This window comes from Odocoileus virginianus, chromosome 3, assembly GCF_023699985.2.
Source record: "Odocoileus virginianus isolate 20LAN1187 ecotype Illinois chromosome 3, Ovbor_1.2, whole genome shotgun sequence".
NCBI classification, from domain to species: domain Eukaryota; kingdom Metazoa; phylum Chordata; class Mammalia; order Artiodactyla; family Cervidae; genus Odocoileus; species Odocoileus virginianus.
Genome location: NC_069676.1, coordinates 11,874,247 through 11,901,018, shown reverse-complemented (window position 1 = coordinate 11,901,018; position 26,772 = coordinate 11,874,247). Strand labels below are relative to the sequence as shown.

Sequence of the window (26,772 nt, the reverse complement as noted above, 5' to 3'; positions counted from 1 at the left end):
AAGTTCTTGGTTCACTGTTGAACCAAGTACTGTTAAAACTTTGCTTGAAGGATTTTGAGCATTACCTTACTAGTGTGTGAAATGAGCACAACTGTGTAGTGGTTTGGACAATCTTTGGCATTGCCCTTCTTTGCAGTTGGAATGAAAACTGACCCTTTCCAGTCCTACGGAAAATGGAAAACTCTGAAAATGGATAGTTTATCACATCGTTGGTCTAGACCTCATGCTGCAAAGATTTCATGATTGATACAATGGATTTCAACATATCAAAATCACACATTGAGTGGTAAATTGAGGAAAAAAGTTCTGATGTTATGTTAAGACCCTGCAACTTGGTAGTAAGTGTTATGCCCGATGTCCGAATCCCCGAGTGGGAAGAGAGAAGGCTTCCAAGACAATGCAACTCGCCAAAAAAGGAAGTTTATTGCTGACTCGAGTCAGGGCTCCCGCCGTGCGTCCAACGCAGTGGTACGGGGTCAGAGAGCGCTGAGCTCAAGCTGTTACCCAATTTATAAGGTGTGCATAAGCAGTTGGTAGCTGGCTTAAGCCGATTGGTTACATGTTTGGAAAGTAATCTTATTGGCCCAAACCTTTGCGGGCTTTTTTCAAACTTGAGCGTTCGCGGGCTTTTCAGCTTTCCCCTGATAGGTTCCCTTTTTCTTGCTAGGTGCGAATTGATTGGCTGGCTCCAGGTTACCTGATGGGAGCGAGGAATCCCACCATTTCAGGGGAAACCGAAACCCAGGTCCGGGCCGCCTGCCAGCCCCAGCAGCCCCACAGTAAGAAGCAAGAGTATGTGGAATTTCCTCCTGAGATGAAAAGGGACCCAGACTCTTCCCAGGACATTCACTCTTCTCCTTTTCCTGTTCTTTTAGTATTAACAAGTCCCCAGAGATGAGGACAACATGGACCAAGTGGCTAATGATGAGCTTTGGGCATTGAGCTCTAAGGTCATTGAAAATAATTGGCTAGTGCCTCCAAGATCATTACTTTGCCTTTTCTAATATTGTGAATCCACACCTATGTCTCCATCCTTTGTAGGAACTTGTATCAGAATGTCCAGCCTGAGTCTGTCTTCCTGCCCATCCTGAGGAGGGACTCTGAGACTTCATCACACACCAGGTAGGAGAGAGGCAGTGAGTCTGTGCTTCTTGGTCATGCTCCAGCAGAGATACAGCCAACCTAGTAAGTGCTGAGGGAGACAGGGATGGTGAAGGGGTGATGGGAGCAATCTACATGGGTTTGGAATAGAATGTTTTGAAGTTCATATTCTTAGTTTTGGTTGAGATGTGAAAACTCTCATTCAGAGTTCTGATTTCACCCTCACTGGCTTGGCTCTGGCTGGCATCCCTCCCACTAGAGGAGCAAATGCGCCTCTGTAAACTTTCCCCTTGTTCAGTTGCGGTTCAGTCGCTCAGTCATGTCCAACTCTTTCCAACCCCACGGACTGCAACACACCAGGCTTCTGAAAGGTTGTTGCTGACCCACAAAAAGACGCCTGGATTCTTGGCCTCTGGAGGAGAAGAATCAATCTGGGGCCAGAGATGCGGCTTGATCACTCAGAGTTTTTGTGTAATAAAGTTTTATTAAAGTATAAAGGAGATAGAGAAGGCTTCTGACATAGGCATCAGAAGCGGGCAGAAAGAGTACCCGCTTGCTAGTGTTAGCAATGGAGTTATACACTCTCCAATTAGTTATTGCAGTGAATCAAAAGAATGTCTGGAGGTTGTAAAGACCTCACTAGACCTACTCCCATAATTTACATATTGAGATAATAGGATTAGCCAGAAGGTTTTTTCCAGAGACTGTCCTCAAGCAGGATAGATTATTGTTATATAATCCTAAGGAATGTAGAGGAACAAAAAAGTTTGTCCTTTCTTCCTCCTTGAGAATTCCAGACCCCTCTTTCCTTGGGGACCCCTAGACTTCTTATCAACCTGCCTAGGAAATGACTCTCTCATTTCCCTGTCCTTCACCATCTCCCGGAGTTTGCTCAAACTCATGTCGGCTGAGTCGATGATGTCATACAAACATCTCATCCTCTGTCCCCCTTCCTTCCAGCAGTTCAGTTCATTATGGGATCATGATGAGGATGAGAACACACATGATGAGAATGACATGAACCATACCATCCTGTGTTATTGAAGGTCTCCTAAGTGTCGGGCTCTGAAGTATAAATTTTGTATTTTCTGCTTGATTACATGTGCATAATTTATCCCCAATTGTATGTACATAACATTACTATTATTTTAATGCGAGGAAAGAAATGAAGCATTTTATGTAACATGTGCCAGTTCTTGAGGCTTCCCTGGTGGCTCAAGTGGTAAAGGATCTGCCTGCCAACGCAGGAGACTCAAGTTTTATCCCTGTGTCATCAAGATCCCCTGCAGAAGGAAATGGCAACCCACCCCAGTGTTCTTGCCTGGGAAATCCCATGGACAGAGGAGCCTGGCGGGCTACAGTCCTTGGTATCGTAAAGAGTCAGACACAACTCTGGGACTAAACAACAGCAACCAGATCATGAATTAAAGAATGATAAAATCATGTTTGAAGTCAGTCATTTTAGACAGACTGATTCCAGATGCAAGGTATGTGGGCAATGCCTCTACCACCCCAAACCATCATGTCACTTCCCTATCAGTCCTGGCAGAGACTCCCTGATCTCTGTTCACTGTTATGGGATCACTTGGAGTTTGTTGGTGGGAATGAATATTGGTACAGCCATTACAGAAAACAGAATGGAGTTTCCTTAAAAAAATTAAAAGCTTTTTTTTTTCCATTTATTTTTATTAGTTGGAGGCTAATTACTTTACAACATTGCAGTGGTTTTTGTCATACATTGAAATGAATTAGGCATGGATTTACATGTATTCCCTATCCCGGTCCCCCCTCCCACCTCCCTCTCCACCCCATCCCTCTGGGTCTTCCCAGTGCACCAGGCCCGAGCACTTGTCTCATGCATCCAGCCTGGGCTGGTGATCTGTTTCACCCTAGATATACATGTTTTGATGCTGTTCTCTTGAAACATCCCACCCTCGCCTTCTCCCACAGAGTCCACAAGTCTGTTCTATACATCTGAGTCTCTTTTTCTGTTTTGCATATAGGGTTATCATTACCATCTTTCTAAATTCCATATATATGTGTTAGTATACTGTAATGGTCTTTATCTTTCTGGCTTACTTCGCTCTGTATAATGGGCTCCAGTTTCATCCATCTCATTAGAACTGATTCAAATGAATTCTTTTTAATGGCTGAGTAATATTCCATGGTGTATGTGTACCACAGCTTCCTCATCCATTCGTCTGCTGATGGGCATCTAGGTTGCTTCCATGTCCTGGCTATTATAAACAGTGCTGCGATGAACATTGGGGTGCACGTGTCTCTTTCAGATCTGGTTTCCTTGGTGTGTATGCCCAGAAGTGGGATTGCTGGGTCATATGGCAGTTCTATTTCCAGCTTTTTAAGGAATCTCCACACTGTTTTCCATAGTGGCTGTACTAATTTGCATTCCCACCAACAGTGTAAGAGGGTTCCCTTTTCTCCACACCCTCTCCAGCATTTATTGCTTGTAGACTTTTGGATAGCAGCCATCCTGACTGGCGTGTAATGGTACCTCATTGTGGTTTTGATTTGCACTTCTCTGATAATGAGTGATGTTGAGCATCTTTTCATGTGTTTTTTTGCCATCCATATGTCTTCCTTGGAGAAATGTCTGTTGAGTTCTTTGGCCCATTTTTTGATTGGGTCATTTATTTTTCTGGAATTGAGCTGCAGGAGTTGCTTGTATATTTTTGAGATTAATCCTTTGTCTGTTGCTTCATTTGCTATTATTTTCTCCCAATCTGAGGGCTGTCTTTTCACCTTGCTTATAGTTTCCTTGGTTGTGCAAAAGCTTTTAAGTTTCATTAGGTCCCATTTGTTTATTTTTGCTTTTGTTTCTAAAATTCTGGGATGTGGGTCATAGAGGATCCTGCTGTGATTTATGTCGGAGAGTGTTTTGCCTATGTTCTACTCTAGGAGTTTAAAAAAAAAAAATTAAAAGCTGCAACTAATTGAATAGAACTACCATAGGATCTAGCAACCCAGTTCAGGGTAGGGGCAAAAGAACTGAACTCAGAACTTCTAAGAGATATTTGCATTCCCTTGTCATTGTCATATTATTTTAAATAGTGAAACTGTGTTTATTGACTGTTGAATAGGTAAAAAATATTGTGTGTTTATATAAATAATGGGATATTACTCAGCCTTAAAAACAAGGAAATCCTGCCATTTGTGCCATGTTGGAATGATCTGGAGAATATTATGCCTATTTAAAAAATTAATTTGTTTTAATTGGAGGATGATTACAGTGTTGGGATGGTTTTTGCCATACATCATCATGAATCAAAATTTCAAGAGAATTTCTTAAATTTTATTACCATTTAATCATTAACACTGTTCTGTACAGTAGTACCACCTTTGTAGTCATCAATGCATTATGATCCTGCATTTATTAAACCATACTGATCAAAATTTGAATTCCACTGAAGTCAAAGATATGAAGAATATACTAAAAACTTTTAAAAGACTACTCTGATGTTTGAGTAATGACTAATTTCATGAAGAAGGGAAGGCAGAAAACAAAGAATGATAAAACTCTGAATATCATATAAAATGTGTTCTCACTGTCAACATTCATTTTTAATTAAGAATCAAGAGGACCTAATTCTGCATTTCATAGATTTGTCAATATTGAAAATGAGGAAAATATCTAGAATTGCTTTTGACTGAATTAAGATTTGTATAACTATGTATGTCTTTATTTCTTTAAATCAAATTTTATATATTATTAGAGAGGAAGGGAACTTCTCTTTTTACATTATGTCTAAAGAAGTTGGCTATATTTAGCTGAGATCATGGATGTATTAACTCCAATGTTCTTGTTCCCTTTCACTTTTCTATGAAGTTTTACAAAGTAAGAGTGTATAGGCAGAGATGAATAACATAGAAACCAAGGAAAAAACATTTCTAAGCAGGTAGAATTTGTCAAATTGAGAAATATTGCTGAAGACACTGGGGTGTATAACCTTAAAATGAATTGCTTGAATCCAAAATATGGGCATAGTGCTCAATGCCCATTTACTTATTTCCTTTGTTTCCAGCCCTCTTTTCTTTCTCCAGAGTGTCCAAGCTACATAGAACTGGAAATCTAACAAGTGTCTCAGAATTCTTTCTCCTGGGCCTCTCAGATGATCCAGAACTGCAGCCTTTGCTCTGTGTCCTGTTTCTGTCCATGTACCTGGTCACCATGCTGGGGAATCTACTCATCATTCTGGCCGTCACCTCTGACCCCCACCTCCACACCCCCATGTACTTCTTCCTCACCAACCTGTCTTTGGCTGACATCAGTTTCATCTCCACCACTGTTCCCAAGATGATTGTGGACATCCAAACTCACAGCAGAGTCATCTCCTATGAAGGCTGCCTGACACAGATGTCTCTCATTATCCTTTTTGGGTGTATGGATAGTATGCTTCTGTCTGTGATGGCTTATGACAGGTTTGTGGCCATCTGTCACCCACTGCACTATACCATCATCATGAACCCACGCACCTGTTGCATCTTCATTTTGTTGTCTTTTTTTGTTAGCCTTTTGGACTCCCAGATGCATAATGTGACTGTGTTACAACTTACCTGCTTCAAGGATGTAGAAATTTCTAGTTTCTTCTGTGACCCTTCTCAGCTGCTCAACCTTGGCTGTTCTGATACTTTCATGAATAATATAGTCAGCTATATTATCGTTGCCATCTCTGGTTTTCTCCCTACCTCAGGAATCTTTTTCTCTTACTATAAAATTCTTGTCTCCATTCTGAAAGTCCCCTCATCAAGTGGGATGTATAAGGCCTTTGCCACCTGTGGCTCTCACCTGACAGTGGTTTGCTTGTTTTATGGAACAGCCCTGGGTGTGTATCTCAGCTCAGCCATCTCCCTTTCTCCAAGGAAGGATGTAGCAGCCTCAGTGGTGTACACTGTGGTCACTCCCATGCTAAACCCCTTCATCTATAGTCTTAGGAACAAAGACATCAAAAAGGCCATGTGGAGGTTCCTCAGCAGAACAATCTCATCTTAGGACCTGGCCACCCATTTGAGTGTAGGCTAGAAAATGTAGCAAAACAAAACCTGGAGATTTAAAATTCTACCATTCTCTAAAATTCTGGGATGTGGGTCATAGAGGGTCCTGCTGTGATTTATGTCGGAGAGTGTTTTGCCTATGTTCTCCTCTAGGAGTTTTATAGTTTCTGGTCTTACATTTAGATCTTTAATCCATTTTGAGTTTATTTTTGTGTATGGTGTTAGAAAGTGTTCTAGTTTCATTCTTTTACAGGTGGTTGACCAGTTTTCCCAGCACCACTTGTTAAAGAGGTTGTCTTTTTTCCATTGTATATCCTTGCCTCCTTTGTCGAAGATAAGGTGACCATAGGTTCGTGGATTTATCTCTGGGCTTTCTATTCTGTTCCATTGATCTATATTTCTGTCTTTGTGCCAGTACCATACTGTCTTGATGACTGTGGCTTTGTAGTATAGTCTGAAGTCAGGCAGATTGATTCCTCCAGTTCCATTCTTCTTTCTCAAGGTTACTTTGGCTATTCGAGGTTTCTTGTATTTCCATACAAATTGTGAAATTATTTGTTCTAGTTCTGTGAAAAATACCGTTGGTAGTTTGATAGGGATTGCATTGAATCTATAGATTGCTTTGGGACTCATGTCATCAGTTTTGCAACTCTTATGACCTTCATGTCTTTCTTTGCTTTCCACCTGAATATTGTTTCTGTTTCTGGTTTAACATGACGGTGGGAGATCGAGGATCCTTTGTGTGTCATAATCACTTCTTACCTGAATTTCTTTATATCTATGGAGATTCTATAATTTATCTTTGGTGGCACAAACATCCTCGAAGAATGAATACTTCCCTTTCAAAATATTGAAAATTTATGAGTTTTGCACAGCTGTTATATCATTTCCATAGTAAATTCTGTATCTATGTTTTAAATCTGCACATGCAGTTATGGGTGAGGAGGTATGTCACTGCTTCTCAACCTAGGCTTTTATTGAAAATATCTAGGAAGATTAAAGATACTGACCTTGTGTTGCACCACCAGACACTCTAACTGTACTTGGTTATGGCCTAAATATGAGGATTTTTTAAAGCACTCAGGTGGTTCTAGTGTGTGGCCAAGATTGAAACTACTGATATAAGTTAGAATTTTCCTCAAAAGTGACCTTTATACTTTGGGTCCTAACTGCTCATGGGCAAATGCTTAAGATCCAGAAGAGATCAGAGGTCAAAGGGTGGAAGATATGAAGATTCTGCTGTAGTAACAAGCAATGCATTTCCCCCATTATTTCCAATAATCTTCACATAGTGTATCTACATATATGCATGGACCTTGCTCTGGGGTGGGATGCTCAGAATCACTGTTCTATGTTGCATCTTGGGTTGATCTTACATACTTTCAACATGATCTGTAAACATCTCTTTGCCCTAAATGTTCAGGTGATCCCTTTAAACCCCTCAAACCCTTGGTGGAGTAGCTTCTTCCTTCACTTATGATGGCTATGTTACTTCTTTTTCTTTCTTTTTTTACCTTTCAGCCCTTCAATCACTATTTAACTAACTCTCTGTTTTAAAGCTTTTCATTAAAATGATTAACTGCATTATTCCTGGTTGACTGCCACTCAGCCATAAAAAGTAACAAAATAGTGCCATTTGTAGCAACCTGAATGGACCTAGAGATTGTCATACTGCATGAGGTATGTCAGAGAAAAACAAATATCATATGATATCACTTATATGTGGGATCTATAAAAGGGTACAAATGAACTTATCTACAAAGCAGAAATAGTGTTACAGATGTAGAAAACAAATTTATGCTTATCAGTGAGTAAGGGGTAGTAAGGGATAAATTGGAAGGTTGGAACTGACATATAAACACAACTATACCCAAATAGATAACCTACTGCATAGCAAAATGAATTCTACTCAATACACTGTAGGGAATTATATAGAAAACATTCTGAAAAAGAATGGATATGTGTACAATTAATTCACTGCAGTGTACACCTGAAACTAACACAACGTAAATCAACTCTACTCCAATAAAAAAGTTTTTGAAAAAACACTAATTGGTTTTTCTTTACTTGACTGACTCTTGACTGATACTATAGCACTGGGTATAAATGTTTGCAGTTATGTATCTTCCTGCAATTGGAAGATGCAGAATGTGCCCAGGAAAGACAGGTGGAAGTCGAGGGTATGTCTTAGCTTTGGGTATGCAGCTGGAGAATAGGTGGTAACATATTCCAATTTCTATGTGACTCCAATGATGCCTGAAGTACATTGAGTCACCCAAGTCTTCATAATAAGTTTACCTTCTTTCAAGGGAGGACTTTTCCTTTTACTAGAAACAGCCTGGTTAGGACTTCACTTGATCACCATGCCTTCCTGTTCTCTGTCTCAATAATTACATCTTAGGTTGCTTATTGAGTTCTGTAAGACAAATCAGTTCAGTTCAGTCACTCAATAGTGTCTGACTCTTTGTGACATGATGGGCTGCAGCACACTAGGCTTCCCTGTCCATCACCAACTCCTGGAGCTTGCTCAAACTCATGTCCATTGAATTGGTGATGCCATCCAACCCTTTCATCCTCTGTCATCCCCATTCCTCCTGCCTTCAGTCTTTCCCAGCCTCAGGATTTTTTCCAATGAGTCGGTTCTTCACATCAGGTGGTCAAAGTATTGGAGCTTCAGCTTCAGCACCAGTTCTTCCAATGAATATTCAGGAATGATTTCCCTTAGGATGGACTGGTTTGATCTCTTAGCATTCCAAAGGGCTCTCAAGAGTTATCTTGAATACCATAATTTGAAAGCATCAATTCTTCAGTGCTCAGCTTTCTTTATGGTTCAACTCTCACATCTGTACATGACTATTGGAAAAAGCATAACTTTGACTATATGGACCTTCATTGGCAAAGTAATGTCTCTGCTTTTTAGTATGCTGTCTAGGTTTGTCACAGCTTTTCTTCCAAGGAACAAGTGTCTTTTAATTTCATGACTCCAGTCACCATCTGCAGTGATTCTGGAGCCCAGGAAAATAAGGTCTGCCACTGTTTCCTTGTTCCACCATCTATTTGCCATGAAGTGATGAGACCAGATGCCATGATCTTAATTTCCTGAATGTTGATCTTTAAGCCAGCTTTTTCACTCTCCTCTTTCACTTTCATCAAGAGGCTCTTTAGCTCCTCTTCCCTTTCTGCCAAAAGGATGGTGTCATCTGCATATCTGAGGTTATTGATATTTCTCCTGGCAATCTTGATTTCAGCTTGTGATTCATGCAGCCTGGCATTTTGCATAATGTACTCTGCATATAAGTTATATAAACAAGGTAACAATATACAGCCTTGATGTCCTCCTTTCCCACTTTATTACCATGCCTCTGTCAGAATATTTACATTTTAGGGCTCCTATTGCATTCTGCAAGATAAGTATCCATCACAAATTGGGATGTCACATATTGTTTTTGTGACAGTAATCTTGGCTGACTGAAATCTGTGCAGAACTACTTTAGTTACTTTCCATTTTACCACTTAAGAAAATCACCAACCAACTCTACTGATGAGAGACTTTGATATTAAAAGAAAGAATATACTTGAAAAAAGATACAGTCTTACTAGTTTAGGGAAAGGGATATCACCCCCCAAAAGTTACTAAAATCACTAAAATACTATATCTGCATATCCATTTAAGTTAACCTAAGTGACGTTTTTCCAGTGGTCATGTATGGATGTGAGAGTTGGACTGTGAAGAAAGCTGAGTGCTGAAAAATTGATGCTTTTGAACTGTGGTGTTGGAGAAGACTCTTGAGAGTCCCTTGGACTGCAAGGAGAGCCAACCAGTCCATCCTAAAGTAAATCAATCCTGAGTGTTCATTGGAAGGACTGATGCTGAAGCTGAAACTCCAATACTTTGGCCACCTCTTGCAAAGAGTTGACTCACTGGAAAAGACCCTGATTCTGGGAGGGATCGGGGGCAGGAGGAGAAGGGGATGACAGAGGATGAGATGGCTGGATGGCATCACCGACTCGATGGACATGAGTTTGAGTAAACTCTGGGAGTTGGTGATGGACAGAGGCCTGGCCTGCTGCGATTCATGGGGTCTCAAAGAGTCGGACATGACTGAGCGATTGAACTGAACTGAACTGAAGTGACGGTCAAAGAATCTTGAAAGAAGCCAAAGTAATGCTACTTTGTGTGTGTGTGTGTGTGTGTGTGTGTGTGTGTGTGTGTGTATGTGTGTGTGAGTGTGTGTATGTGGTTCTGTGGTTTAATTTTCTGTTTATGTTCTATTAAACTTCTATCACTTGGTTTCTTTTTAGATCATGTTAAATTCTCATAGCAAATGAATATAAGGCATTTTAAATCCATAAATATTACAAGAGAAATATACACTTGAATAGTAATCCTAGGTGTTCTACAGTATTCATGGAATGATTTTCTGCAATGTTCACAATTGATAATATGTCAGAAAATACATTCTGATTGTATGAGTTTAATATATTACATTTCACAGAAAAGAGAAATCCTATATTCCATGTCTTTCACTGTCTGACTTATTTCACTTAGCATAATGACCTAACAGAAACAGAAGAAATTAAGAAGAGGTGGCAAGAATACATAGAAGAATTGTGTAAAAAAAGTTCTTAATGACCCGGATAGTCACGATGGTGTGGTCACTCACCTAGAGCCAGATATCCTGTAGTGTGAAGTCAAATGGGCCTTAGGAAGTAATATGATAAACAAAGTTAGTGGAACTGATGGAATTTCAGCTGAGTTATTTCAAATCCTAAAAGATGACACTGTTAAAATGCTACACTCTATGTGCCAACAAATTTGGAAAACTCAGCAATGGCCACAGGACTGGAAAATTTCAGTTTTCATTCCAATTGCAAAGAAGGGCAATGCCAAAGGATGTTCAAACCACTGCACAGTTGTGCTCATTTCACATGCTAGTAAGGTAATGCTCAAAATCCTTCAAGCTAGGCTTCAATAGTATGTGAACTGAGAACTTCCAGATGGACAAGCTGGATTTAGAATAGGCAGAGGAACCAGAGATCAAGTAGTCAACACCCATTATAGAAAAAGAAAAAGAATTCTAGAAAACTATCTACTTCTGCTTCATTGACTACACTAAAGTCTTTGACTCCATGGATCACAACAAACTGCTAAAAATTCTTAAAGTGATGGAAATGCCAGACCACCTTACCCATCTCTTGAGAAACCTGAATGCAGGACAAGAAGCAATAGCTAGAACTGGATATGGAACAATGGACTGTTTCAAAATTGGGGAAGGAGTATATCAAGGTTGTAGATGGTCACCCTGTTTATTTAACTTATATGCACTGTGAACATCATGCTAAATTTCAGGTTGGTTGACTCACAAGCTGGAAACAAGATTGCCTGGAGAAATATCAGCAACCTCAGATGTGACAACAACCTGACACCACCCTAAATGCAGAAAGCAAAGAGCCTCTTGATGAAGGTTAAAGAAGAGGAAAGTGAAAAAGCTGGCTTAAAACAAAACATGAAAAAACTAAGATCATGGCATCTGGTCCCATCACTTCATGGCAAATAAATGGGGAAATAACGGAAACAGTGACAGATTTTCTTTTCTTGGGCCTTAAAATCACTCCCTACAGTGACTGCAGTTATGAGATTAAAAGATACTTGTTTCTTGGAAGGAAAGCTATGACAAACAGATAGTATATTGAAAAACAGAGACATCACTTTGCCAACAAACGTCCATATAGTCAAAGCTATGGTTTTTCCAGTAGTCATGTATGGATGTGAGAGTTGGACTGTAAAAGAAGGCTGAGCACTGAAAAATTGATACTTTCAAGGTGTGGTGTTGGAGAAGACTTTTGAGAGTCCTTTGGACAGCAAGGAGATCAAACCAGTCAATCTTAAAGGAAATTAACCCTGAATATTTATTGGAAGGACTAACACTGAAGCTGAAGCTTCAATACTTTGGCCACCTGATGTGAAGAGCTGACTCATTAGAAAGTACCTTGATACTGGAAAAGATTGAAGGCAGCAGAAGGGAATGACAGAGGATGAGATGGTTGGATGTCATCACCAAGTCAATGGACATGAGTTTGAGCAAGCTCCAGGAGATGGTGAAGCACAGGGAAGCCTGGTGTGCTGTAGTCCACGGGGTCACAAAGAGTTGAACATGACTGGGCGACTGAACAACACCACCACCTGGGAAGCCCGTAATCAAATCTACTGAGTTGCTATTTGGTCATCATGATAGTGGGCATTGGGAAGTGGGAAAAGAACATGACGTATGTCACATTTTTGGTACAAACATAACTACCTTGGTTTCCTTGTCTCATGTCCTATAAATTTGTCCTTGTGTTTGACCCTAGAATCTTATTCCTAGATCTCAGTATGAAAACATTTCAGTTTAGTGACACATTTTTGCCATGAACTAAATATTTAAATGCTACAACACCCAGTGACTTCCTCTCATATCCACCTGTGCATATCTGCTACGTGATTTCCCTTAAAAATATCCTCTGTCACTTAGTTATACACAGTTGTATAACATTCTTTCCTCCATATCCAATCTGATATGGTTTAAGTTAAAGTTTTCTTCATGTCACTTAAGGACAAACCAACCTCTGCATTCATCAGGAGAGCACTCTCTGTCAGGAAGATTGCATAGACAGGATTGAGAAGATTACATCCCAACACTCTCCACGTACATCCCACTTTATCCAGTAGCAAAAATGGGTAAGCCAAATCCATATTTTATTAAAATCCTCAACAGCTGAGACCACAAAGAAACCAAGAGAAAATATATCCAGGTTTGAGTGGATTCCATTTGAATTACCAGAAATCAGAAACATGTGGAACATAACATGTGGACATTTGTTACATCACTTCATGGAACAGCTGCAGGTTGTCCCGACATTGATGGAGGGGTTCTCCTAGTGTATCAGAAACCAGGGGTCTACTTGAGACTGCATGACCTGAAGTTGTAGAAATATCCAGGGGAGAGGAAGGTCTACCCATTTCTAGTTTGTTTCCAGGGAATTCTTGTTGAGATCATGTTGGTGCAGTGAATCTGGGAATATACTGAAAAGCAGATGGGCAAGACTTAATCTTGGAAGGGTTTGGTGCACAAAGTCCCTAAGGAGGAGGCCTGTGTGGTGGACAGGATCTGAGATGCTCTCACTTATCCCACCTCTTGGTTTTCATTCCATTGTATGTTTCCTCCCATCAACTGTGAACTAAAGTAAAGAGATGAAAGCATATTATCTTTACAGACAATTATTAACTCTGAAAATGGAAAGTGCATCACATCATTGGCTAGACTGCTTGCTACAGAGATTTCATAATTGATACAATGGATTTCAACATATCAAACCCACACATTGAGTGGATAAAATTGAGAAAAAAATGTCTGACATTATGTTAAGATCCTTCAAGTTGGAGGTAAGAAGCAAGAGAACATGGAATTTCCTCTTGAGATGAAGAAGGACCCAGACCCTTCCCAGGACTACACTTGATCTTAGCCAAAAGGCCGAGAAGTGATTCACTTTTCTCCTTTTCCTGTTTTGTTAATATTAACAAGTCACCAGAGAGTGGGACAACATGGACCAACTGGCTAATGATGAGCTTTGGGCATTGAGCCCTAAGGTCATACCTTTGTCAATAATTGGTCAGTGTCTCTAGCTTGTTATGTTGCCAGTTCTAATATTGTGAGTCCACACCTGTTTCTCCATCCTTTGTAGGAACCTGCATTAGAAGGTCCAGCCTGAGTGTATCTTCCTTCTCATCCTGAGGAGGGACCCTGAGACTTCATCACACACCAGGCAGGAGAGGGGCAGTGAATCTGTGCTCCTTAGTCATGTTCCAGCAGAGATGCAACCCAGCCCAGTAAGTCCTGAGGGAGACAGTGATTGATGAATGGAAGGAATTTGGGGAGCATGATTTTATGCAGAACATGGCAAACATGACAGTTGGGATAGAGAGATGGGAGGGCACCAGTGTACAAATTTCGGATTAGAGTCCTATGACACTTATGTTCTGGTGTGTGAGAACTCTGATTCAGAGTTCTGCTTTCACCATCACTAGTGTGCTTCCCACCAGAGTAGTAAATAGGTCTCTGTAAAGTTTCCCACTTCCCCACCCTGGTGGCTCAGAGGTCTGCCTGCAATGCGGGAAACCCAGGTTCGATCCCTGGGGAGGAACATCCCCTGGGGAAGGAAATGGCAATCCAGGACTCTTGCCTGGAAAATCCCATGGACGGAGAAGCCTCGTAGGCTACAGTCCATGGGGTTGCAAAGAGTTGAACACAACCCAGTGACTTCACTTTCACTTTCAAAGTTCCCTGTGAGCACATCAAATAATTCTGCAAATGCTGATGAAGATGGTGAGGAGGATGACATTAACCATAATATCAGGTACTGTTACTTAAGACTTCATAAGTGTCGGGCTCTGAGGTATATGTTTTATGTTTCATTTTTTTTGCATCTACACCAAATTATGGTCTTTCCAGGTGGTGCTGGAGGTAAAGAACTTGCCTGCTAATGCAGGAGACATGAGAGACTTGGATTCAATCACTGGGTAGGAAAGATCCCCCGAGGGAGGTCATGGCAACCCACTCCAATATTTTAGCCTGGAGAATACCATGGACAGAGGATCCTGGCCAGCTACAATCCATTGAGGGGGGGGGGGTCACAAAGAGTCAGATTCAATTGAAGTGACTTAGCACACAGCCATGCACAAAATTATAACTGCCTACATTATTATTAATAAGAGAAAAGAAGCACAACATTTTGTGTCATATGTATCAGGTCATGAGTTAGAAAGCACTAAAGCCAAGTTGAAGCCAGTCATTCTGGAGAGAATGACTCAAGACACAGGGAATCTGAGCAGTCTTTCTCTTGCCACCCAGTCAGTTAGTCACTTCTCTGTGAGTCTGGGCAGAAACTCCCTGCTCACTGTGCCCTTCCCCCTGGAGTTTTCTGGAGGACACATTGGAGGTTACTAGGTCGCACTTGCTGCATCAACTATAGGAAGGAGGTCTGAAATCATAGACTAAAGTCATAGAAATATTTGGCACCTGATACTTCAGGGTGGGCTTCCCTGGTGGCCCAGACAGTAAAGAATCACCCTGCAGTGAGAGAGGCCTGGGTTTGATCCCAGGGCAGGGAAGATCCCCTGGAAGAGGACATGGTAATCCACTCCAATATTCTTGCCGGGAGAACCCACAGGACAGAGGAGTCTGGTGGGCTACAGTCTATGGGGTTGCAAAGAGGCAGGCATGACTGAGTGGTGACTAAGCGCAGCACAGCACTTCAGCATAGATCTCTGTTGACTCTGTTTCTGGGTTTCAGTTCACCTGCCCACTTTCTCCTCTGTGCTTGAAATCAGTTTCCTCAATCATTAAAGGAGACACAGAATCAGAGTCTCGTGGTCCGTTCCCACTCAGAAAAATGAAAACAGTTCAAAATAATGTATCCCAGATTATGTGTTGTTAAATCTCTGCCAAACATTTTCAGGAAGTCTGAAAAGAGTGAAGTTTAGGGTATTGGACTCAGAGAAGAAAAACTTAGTTTTGAATCCTCTATGCTGCACTCATTCTCAGTGTATTATGGGAAATTTTTTAGAATCTGTGAGATTTAGCAGTGTCAACTGAGCTGATTGTTCACAGACAGAAACCCACTGAAGTTGGACTAAATTAATAATAGTGCTTTGTGTAATAATTGTATGATGGGCATATAAGAAGGGCAAAATATGGTTTTGATATTTTTTTTTTTACTAATAATGACTATGCTAATTTTTATGTTATCAAATTTAAATATCTGTTGATCTGATGTCCTGATCCCTGACAGGATATTTTGTTTTTGTTTACACAAGTACATTCTTCATAGGTGAAGAGAAATGACTTGGACTCATTAATTTTTGATTCCCCAGAGACTCTATCTTGTTGAACAGAGGCAGCAACAAGAATAAAATAAACCCAGTTAAATTTTGTTTAAACCCTTCCATTTTTCATAGAAACAAAATGTGCACACAAGTTCATGACACTGGTGTATCATGAGAGGGAGGTGTATGCAGAGAGATGGATTTGAGCTGAGACATCAAGAGAAGTTAAATTTTCCTGTCAATCAGTCCTGATAGAGGGATTGTAATTCTTCTAATTCTGCTTTTTATGGGCAATTCAAGTTCTTTATTTTGGCATTCAAACTATGACTTAATAGTGTAAAAAGAAGATTAGAATAACGCAAACACATCTGGACAGTTTCCTTATCTATGAAATTTTGATAGTAATTGAACCTACTGAATAGGACTATTGCAAGACAGTTTTAAAAAAATCATTAATATTGCTTAAACAAGTGGTTTTCCATTCCAGTTGATTGATTATTTACATGTGCTTACTTTAAAAATACTCACTTACTCCAGCCTCAACCTTAAATCAGGACTGATTGACAGGAAAATTTGTTACCTTGGCAAAAGAAGGCTAGGTCCTGACTTGGGAGTGGGACCTTCCCTAGCGTTAACCTCCTCAACAGTAAATAAGAGGGTTTATGATCGGGAGAACAAGACCATTGGGTAAAAGGTGCTCAACATCAGGTAAGATTAGGACATGCAAGACCAAATGTAAATCAAATATCACCTCACATCTGTTAGGATGGCTATTGTATACAAAAAGACAACAAATATTGGGTAGGATGTGGAGTTTAAGGGAACACTTGTATTTGGTTGGTGGGAATGAATATTTGTACAGCTGTTACAGAAAATAAAATGGAGGTTCCTTAAGAAATTTAAAACTGCAACAAATTGAAGTAGAACTACCTTAGGATCCAACAACCCTACTTCAGGGTAGATGCCAAAGGAATGAAATCAGAACCTTAAAGAGATATCTGCATTCCCATGTCATGGCATTATTATTTTAAATAGTGAAAATATGGGTATGTGTCTGTTGACAGATGAATAAATAAAGAAAGCATGTTGTGTGCATGTAAACAATTAGATGTTACTCAACCATAAAAACAAGGAAATCCTGCCATTTGTGAAAACAGGGATAGACCTGGAAAATAATATGCTTAATAAAACCATATACCAGATGTAGAGAGTCAGATACTGTATGATCTCATTTATGTGTGGAAGCTAAGAAAGTAAAAATCTTAGAATCGTGGATTAGAACTCTATTTGTGAGAACTAGTGGTGGAGAAACTTTTAGTTATGCAATGAATAAGTTCTGGGGATCTAAATACAGTCTGTTGATTATAGTTAATAATAATATATTATATTCTTGAAATCTGCTAAGAAAGATCTGCTTAACCATTACTACACACACACACACACACACACACACAAATAGAAATTCTGTGAGGTGACAGACATGCTAATTAACTTGATTGTGGTAATCGTTCACAATGTTGATGTATATTAAATCATTTTGGACATCTTTTAAAATACGTCATTGCATAACCCAAATATATGCAATTTTGTCAAACTTCAAAAAACAAAAAAAAAAAAAAAAAAAAAGAAAGAAAAACAATGATGTAGTATTATCCCACCAGTACAGAATAGAGTCCAAAAATGTAAGTGGCATCACACATCAGATATTTTACTGAGACAGAATTGAAACAAATAACACCATATAAAAGAAAAGATTTCAAGAGACTTTCTTAACTTTCATTGTCATTTAATCATTAACAGTCCCCTGTAAACTAACACCATCTTGTAGTCACCAATGCATTATGATTATGTGCACTTAATTAAACCATATTAACTGAAATTTGAAGTCCACCAATGGGGCCTCCCTTGTGGTTCAGCTGGTAAAGAATCCTCCTGCAATGTGGGAGACCTGGGTTCAATCCCTGGGAAGATCCTCTGGAGAAGAGAAAGGCTACTCACTTCAGTATTCTAGCCTGGAGAATTTCATGGACTGTAGAGTCCATCAAAGGTAACAAGTATATACTAAATGGCCTTCAAAAGAAAACCTTGACATTTGAGTAATCACTTATTTCATGAAGGAGGGAAGACAGAAAAATAAAGGATAAAACCCTGCATATCATATATAATGTGTTCTGATTATGAACATCCATTTTAAATTTAGAATCCAGATGGCATAGTCATGTATTTTATAGAGATCTGTAGATATTCTAAATGAAAGAGTTATCTAGAATTGTATTTGAATAAAACAAGGTTTAATGGCTTCATTTCTTTAAATTGGAGTTTAATTTTTCTTAAAGGAGGAAGAGAATTTCTCATTCAGGCTAATGGAGAGAGTAGCATGGAAACATATACACTAAAAAAAGAAGGCTGTATTTTACTGAGATCCTGGAGGTATTACCTCTAATGTCCTCCTTCCCTTTCACTTTTCAGTGAAGTTTTATAAAGTAAGGGTATATCGACAGAGGTGAATAACACATAAACCAAGTAGGAAACAGTTCTAAACAGATAGAATTTGTCACACTGAGAAATATTGCTGAAGGTACTGGGGTATATGGTCTTAAAAATGAATTGCTTGAATCCAAAATATGGACACAGTGCTCAATGACCATTTACTTATATCCTATTTTTCAAGCCCTCTTCTTCTTTCAAAGGTGTCCAAGCAACACAGAGCTGGAAATCTAACAAGAGTCTCAGAATTCTTTCTCTTGGACCTCTCAGATGATCCAGAACTGCAGCCTTTGCTCTGTGTCCTGTTTCTGTCCATGTACCTGGTCACTGTGCTTGGGAACCTGCTCATCATCCTGGCTGTCATCTCTGACTCCCATCTCCACACCCCCATGTACTTCTTCCTCTTCAACCTGTCCTTGGTGGACATTGGTTTCATCTCCAGCACTGTCCCCAATATGATTGTGAACATCCAGACTCACAGCAGAGTCATTTCCTATGTGGGCTGCCTGACACAGATGTCTGCTTTTACCCTTTTTGGTTGTTTGGATGATATGCTTCTGCTTGTGATGGCCTATGACAGGTTTGTGGCCATCTGTCAGCCACTGCACTACCAGCTCATCATGAACCCATGCCTGTGCTGCTCCTTAGTTTTGGTGTCCGCTTTTGTTAGCCTTTTGGAGTCCCAGGTGCACAATTGGATTATGTTACAAGTCTCCTGCTTCAAGGATGTAGAAATTTCTAATTTCTTCTGTGACCCTTCTCTACTCCTCAAGCTTGCCTGTTCTGACACTTTCACCAATAACATAGTCATGTATTTTTCTGGTGCCATCTTTGGATTTCTCCCTATCTCAGGTATCTTTTTCTCTTACTATAAAATTTTTTCCTCCATTCTGAGAGTCCCCTCATTGGGTGGGAGATATAAAGCCTTCTCCACCTGTGGTTCTCACTTGGTAGTTGTTTGCTTATATTATGGGACAGGCCTTGGTGTGTACCTCAGCTCAACTATCTCACAATCTCCCAGGAAGGATGCAGTGGCCTCGGTGGTGTACACTGTGGCCACCCCCATGCTGAACCCCTTCATCTACAGTCTCAGGAATAGAGACATCAAAAGGGCCACATTTAGGTTCCTCAGCAAAACAATCTAATCTCAGTACTTGTGTCTTTCATTTAGAATGTAGGTTAGAAAATGCAACAAAACTATGCATGTGGACCTCAAATTCTACCTGTCTTATCACCTTGCTTTTGTAGTTCTTCTGGCCTTCAACACTTCTCCTTGCTTAACACCTGAGTGTTGCTGAGTTTGATCTGTCTTTAATGAGACTGTGGGAGTATTCTGGGATCCTTTGTATAGCTTAATAAATGCAGGATTGAATATTATTTTACTGTGGTGATTGCTTCATTTTATTGTTAGCGGCCCAAGCATCCTGGTAAGATGAACAACGTTTTTACATATTTACAATTTACATCTTTCCCATAGTTCTTGTATATTTTCCATGTGTGTGCTCAGTTGCTCAGTTGTGTCTGACTTTTTGTGACCTCATGGATAGTAACCTTCCAGGCCCCTCTGTCCATAGAGTTTTCCAGGCAAGAATACTAAAGTGGGTTGCCATTTCCTCCTCCAGGGAATTTTCCCAACCCAGGGATCGAGCCTGTGTCTCTTATGTTTTCTATATTTGCAGATGAATTCTTTACCACTAGCACCACCTAGAAAGCCCAAAAGCAATAGACAGAGGAGCCCAGTGGGTTACTGTCTAAACGGTTTCAAAGAGTTGGACACGACTGAGCCACTAAGCCCTTCCACTTCCATGAAAGAACAGAGGAGTTCTCATTGTTCTGCATCCTCACCGTTGCATTGATATTTGCCATATTAGCTTCTATTTATCAATTCTGCATATGGAGTTTATGTGGGAGGATACATATAATCTTCTAAGTCCTGGTTTTTATGAAAATCATCCAGGAAACATAAAAATACTCACAATTGGTTCTCAACAACAGAGATTCTGATTTACCTGGACTTGGTTGTGCCCTGAGGATGAGGATTATTAAAAGCACTCAATGGTCCTGCTGAGAACTACTGATGTGAATCAATACTTTCATTCAAAGGTGACCTTTATGCCTTGGGTCCTAACTGCTCATGGACAAAGATGCTAAAGAGATCAGAGCTCAGTAGGGGACAATATGAAAAGCCAACTGGCAGTTTATTTCCCCCATTATTCCTGAAAATGATTTGCACATATGGTATCTCTTCACACCATACAATTGGGTCTGTGTGCTGGTTGTGAAGCTATCATCTTTGCTCCAAACTCACATTTATATACTTCACTTTGGGGTGGAGCTCTAAAATCCCTGCTCTATTTCCCATCTTGTGGTCATCTTATATGCATTCAATCATGGTCAGTAAAATTCTCTTTACCCTAAATCCTCAACTTCTATCCTTCCTTTATATCCCTCAAGGCCTTGGAGTTGTAGCTACCTTCACTTTTATTTTTCTTTTTTACTCATTCATCAATCACTTATTTTTCCTCAATTGTTTTTTTGCAAAAACAACATCCACTCATTGTGACAAGCCAGTGATAGAGTTATAAAGAAAATCATCCTTTCCCTCCTTTCTCCAACCTCACTTGCTGGATTAATTGAGGATTGCATCCAGGATTTCTTTCATCCACTTCTCTATATTCAGATAGGCATAAGCAAATGCAAGGAGTTATTTTTTGTTTACCTTTTACAAAGAATAGGGGTGTTCCATACATATCAGTCTGAAATTACAATCAATATGCATGGGTATTTTTTTGATTTTTAATTTTTATATTGTCTTGTAATTGGAAGAAAATTGATTTACAATGTTATGTTGGTATCTGCTATACAACATGAATCAGTCATACTTATATATATATCACCTTCCTATTGAGCCTTCCTCCTCTCCCCTGATCCCACCCATCTAGGTCATCAAAGAGCACCATTCAGGGCTCCTTGTGGTCTATAGCAACTTCTCACCAGGTATCCATTTTACACATGATACTGTATATATGTCAATGCTACATTCTCCTTTCTTCCCATTTTCTCCTTCATTCACTATATCCACAAATCCATTCTCTACATCAGGTGCTCCATTCCTACCCTGCAAATAGGTTCATCAATACCATTTTTCTAGATTTCATATATATATATAATATGCATTGATATATGATATTTGTTTTCTTTTTCTGACATGTCACTCTGTATGACAGACTATAGGTTCATCCATCTCACTACAATAGACTCAGTTTCATTTCTTTTATGGCTGAGTAGTATTCCATTGTATATATGTACATCTTCTTTATCCATTCATCTGTGGTTGGACATCTAGGTTGCTTTCATGTCTCGGCTATTGCAACTAGTGCGCTGATGAATGTTGGTATACATATGTCTTTTTGAATTATGGTTTTCTCAAGGAATATGCCCAATAGTAGAATTGTTGGGTCATATGACAGTTGTATCCTAGTTTCTGAAGGAACTTCCATGCTGTTCTCCATAGTTGTAGATAGAATTTTAAAAATTACATCATCGACTTGAATCCGCCATGAGAGTACATGTATGGCAAAACCAATTCAATATTGTAAAGTAAAATTTAAAAAAAAGAAGAAAAATAAATTACATCATACCACTATCCACAAACATCCCACTTTATCCATTATTAAAAAACAGATGAGCCCAAACCACATTTTATAAAAGTCTTCAAGCACTGAGACCACAAAAAAACCTAAAGAAAACATATTCTGGAGTGAGTAGATTCCAATGTAGTTAGCAGAAATTGGAAGCGCATGGAACATTTATTACATTCGTCCATAAAATGGCTGCAGGTTGTCCTGATGTTGATGGAGGTGCTCTCCTAGTATATCAGAAACCAGGGGTCTACTTCAGACTGTATATGTGAAGCAGTAGAGTGGAATCTGCAGAAGTATCCAGAGGACAGGAAGTTCTACCCATATACTAGCTGTGTCCAGGAAATTTTTTGTTGAGATCATGGTGGTGTGAAGAATTTGGGGATATGCTGGAAAGCAGATAGACACGCCCTGAGTCTTGAATTGTTTGGAGGACAAAGTCCTTACAGAGAATGAGGATTGTGTGGTGGGCAGTATCTGAGATGCTCCCAATGTCCCAACTCTTGGTTTTCATTGCTTTGTGTATTTCCCTTCCCGCTAAGTGTGACATGTACATAGAGACCCACTTCTTCCAACAATGAGAATGTGGAAGAATGTTGGGAAGTCAATTCTGAGAAGCGAGTAAAATAATCTGGCTTTCTTTTTGCTGCATTTCTCTCTTGTTTTATTGATAGTTCACACTAATAAAACCCAACTGCCCCACCAGGCAAGGAGGTCAAGTGTCAAGGAACTGAAGGAATTCTTTGGACAATATTGTGTGAACAGGTGAATCCTGTCAACAGGTTCATGAATGTGCTAGAAAGTGGACATCTGCTGACTCAATCTTGAGATGCCTGCAGCCCTGGCTATCACCTTGAATGCAACCTTCTGGGAGGCACACAGAAAAAGAAATATTTAAAGTATCAGTAACAAAATAATAAGTAAAGATCAATAGTTTTCTAATATGCCAATGTAATTCATTTAGAGAAAACACAGAGCTGAAGATTCATTCAAATTAGCAAAAAAGTGATGTCCACCATTTCTAATACCAGCTGAGCCAGGGTGGGGAAAGGAAAATAAGAAGTTATCCTTAGAAACAAATATTAACTGTGAAAATGGAAAGTGTATCATATCCTTGGTATGAATCTAATGCTTCATAGACCTCATGATTGATACAATAAATTTGCAGATATCAAGACCATACTGAGTGTTTAGATTGTGAAATAAAGTCTGAATTTTATGTTAAGAACCTGTAAATTAGAAGTAAGAAGCAAGAGTACAGGTGAATTTCCTTCTGAGGCGAAGAGGGACTGAGTCCCTGCCCAGGACTTTCACTTTTCTCCTTTTTCTTTTCTGTTAATATTAACAAGTCCCCAGAGATAGAGACAACACTGTCCCACTGGCTAATGATGAGCTTTGGGCATTGAGCCCTAAGGTCAAATCATTTTAAATAATTGGCCTGTGCCTAGAGCTCTTTAGTTTGCCAGTTTTAATATTGTGACTCCACACCTACATCTTTATCCTTTGCAGGAGCCTGCATGATAAGGTTCAGCCTGATTCTGTCTTCCTGCCCATCCTGAGGAGGGACCCTGAGACTTCATCACATACCAGGCAGGAGAGGGTCAGTGAGTCTGTGCTCCTTGGTCATGTTCTAGCAGAGATGCAGCCCAGCCCAGTAAGTGCAGAGGGGAATGTGTAGAATGTTATTATATCTACAGAGATTCTATAGTTTATCCTTAGTAGCCCAAGCATACTCAAAAGATGAGTAATTCCCTTTTATTTATACATCAGCATATGTAAAATAAATAGCAAGTGAGAATTTGATATGTGACACAGGGAACTCAACCCAGTTCTCTGTGACAACGTTGAGGGATAGGATGGGATGGGAGATGGGAGGGGGACTGCAGAGGGAGTGGACGTATGTATACCTGTGGCTGATTCATGTTGATGAATAGCAGAAGCCAACACAATATTGTAAAGCAATTATCCTCCAACGGGGAAAAAAAGAAAAAATATCTATGCAAAGAGATATAAGCAAGTAAAAATTAATTTTAATGTATTTTTATAGTATTCTTCAGGTTTTAGTTCTTGATTTGTAGTTACCTTTTGTATTATGGTATAGTGGCTAATAAAAATAAAATCTTAAAAATATTTCTTTTAATATATTGAAAATTTACAATTTTTCTACAGCCCTTATGTATTTCCTATGTGTATGTGCCTAGTCACTTCAGTCGTGTCTGACTCTTTGGGACCCCATGGACTGTAGCCTGCCAGGCTCCTCTGTCCATGGGGGTTCTCCAGGCAAGAATACTGGAGTGGGTTGCCATGCCCTCCTCCAGGGGATCTTTCCAACACAGGGATCGAACATAGGTCTACCACATTGTAGTTGGATTCTGAGCCATCAGGGAAGCCCATATATTTTCCATAGTAAATTCTATTTTTCAAATCTCTGTATGCAGTTATGTGTGAGGATGTATGTCACTGCTTATCAACCTTGGCTTTTATCCAAATCATCTGGGAAGCTTAAAAATACTGATCACTGGGTCTCACCACCAGATATTCCGATTTAACTGATGGGTGTGGTCTTAGGATGAGGATTTTAAAAAGTACTCAGGTGTTGCTACTGTATGGCTGACATAGAAAACTACTGAGGTAAGTCAGATGTGTCACTCAAAGGTGACCTCTAAACCTTGGGTCCTAATTGCTCATGCACAAATGTTCAAGATCTGAAAGAGATCAGAGGTTGGAGGGGGAAGATATAAAGAGCCTACTCTAGCACTAGACAATGTGTTTACACATTGTTTCTGATAATCTTCTTCATTTAGCTTCTCTATATCATACACCTGGGCTTTGCTTTGGATTCAGTTCAGTTCAGTTCAGTCCCTCAGTCGTGTCCGACTCTTTGTGACCCCATGAATCGCAGCACGCCAGGCCTCCCTGTCCATCACCAATGCCAAGAGTCTACCCAAACCCATGTCCATCGAGTCAGTGATGCCATCCAGCCATCTCATCCTCTGTCGTCCCCTTCTCTTCCTGCCACCAAACCTTCCCAGCATTAGGGTCTTTTCCAATGAGTCAACTCTTCAGCTTCAACATCAGTCCTTCCAATGAACACCCAGGAATGGTCTCCTTTAGGATGGACTGGTTGGATCTTCTTGCAGTCCAAGGGACTCTCAAGAGTCTTCTCCAACACCACAGTTCAAAAGCATCAATTCTTTGGTGCTCAGCTTTCTTCACCATACAACTCTCACATCCATCCATGACTACTGGAAAAACCATAGCCTTGACTAGATGGACCTTTGTTGGCAAAGTGATGTTTCTACTTTTAAATATGTTATCTAGGATTAGGGGGCTTGAATCACTGCTCTATTCTCCATCTTGTTGTCATCTTACATACTTTCTGTAGTGGTCAGTAAAATCTCTGTGCCCTTAAAGTTCAGCTGGTCCCTTCATACCCTTCAAACCCTTGGGGCATTAACTTCAACCTTCACTTAGGATTCCTATGTTACTTCTTTATTCTTTCTTGCCTTTCGGTCCTTCAGTAACTCTTTAACCAACTCACTCTATTAAATTTTCTCACTCAAAAAACTAATTTCATTATTCCTGGCCAGTGGCCACTCAGCCACACAAAATAAATAAATAATGCTATTTTCAGCAGCGTGGATGAACCTAGAAGTTGTCATACTGGGTGAAGTACCTCAGAGAAAGACAAATATCATATGGTATCACTTATACATGGGATTTTAAAAACAGGCACAAAACAGAAATAGTGGGGTGGGAGGGAGGGGACATGCATGCCTATGACTGATTCATGTTGATGTATGGCAGAGGTTACCACAATATTGTAAAGTAATTATCCTCCAAATAAATTAACTTAAAAAAGGAAAGAAAACAAAAGGTTAAGACTCACAGAATATAGGTTGGGGTTTGAAAAGTACTACAAATAACAAATGGAGGAAAAGTGAGGATAGACATTTCTCAATTTCATTTCACATGGTGAAAACATTCCCATTTTCTGAAATGATACTCATCAGGTTTGTGAAGAGGAATTGAGAAAAGGTAATCACTAAGTTTACTATATACACATCAGTATCTGTGTGTTTCATACACTATGTCCTGTACACACATCTTTGGCAGAGACTCTGATATCATATCCCTTCTACACAACATGCCATGAGTTCAGGTTAATATTATTTTTGCTACTGTCCAAATATTTAAATGACCCCAACACTCACTTCCACTTTCTCTAATCCACCTCTGCTTACTTACCACTTAGTAAAGGATACTCATCATGGGAACTGGGAAGAGTATGAAGCATATATCACATTTTATGGCCCAAATATAACTATTACTGGTTTTCATATCACATCTGCTGGAAATCATGTTTGTTACTGATGATCAGTTGCTTCAATTGTGTCTGACTCTTTGCGACCCCATGGACTGTAGCCTGCCAGGCTACTCTGTCCATGAGATTTCCCAGGCAAGAATACTGGGGTGGTTTGCCATTTCCTCCTCCAAGGGATCTTCTTAACCCAGGAATTGAACCCATGTCTCCTGCAATGGCAGGTGGATTCTTTAACACCACACCACCTGGGATGCCCTTTTGTCACTGAAACTAGTAGCTTATCTTATCCATTCTATTCACTATCGAATAACTTCTGTTTAATAATATATATTTTGCACTGGACTCAT

The 26,772-nt window shown here is 39.8% G+C and overlaps 1 long non-coding RNA gene and 3 pseudogenes across 2 annotated transcripts; 3 read left to right on the top strand and 1 right to left on the bottom strand.

Moving 5' to 3' along the window:
- Positions 1 to 710: 710 nt before the first annotated feature.
- LOC110130933 (uncharacterized) lies at positions 711 to 23,749 on the top strand. 2 transcript variants are annotated; one of them, XR_002312028.2, is made up of 5 exons: positions 711 to 779; positions 876 to 950; positions 1,042 to 1,185; positions 13,834 to 13,978; positions 23,611 to 23,749. It is a non-coding gene; the product is annotated as an uncharacterized lncRNA (long non-coding RNA). The 2 variants fall into 2 exon arrangements; XR_011484702.1 differs by having other exon boundaries at positions 719 to 792.
- On the top strand, positions 5,073 to 6,170 carry LOC139032572 (olfactory receptor 7E178-like; annotated as a pseudogene).
- LOC139034587 (U2 spliceosomal RNA) lies at positions 13,425 to 13,634 on the bottom strand (annotated as a pseudogene).
- LOC110130934 (olfactory receptor 7E24-like) lies at positions 18,547 to 19,779 on the top strand (annotated as a pseudogene).
- Positions 23,750 to 26,772: the final 3,023 nt, after the last annotated feature.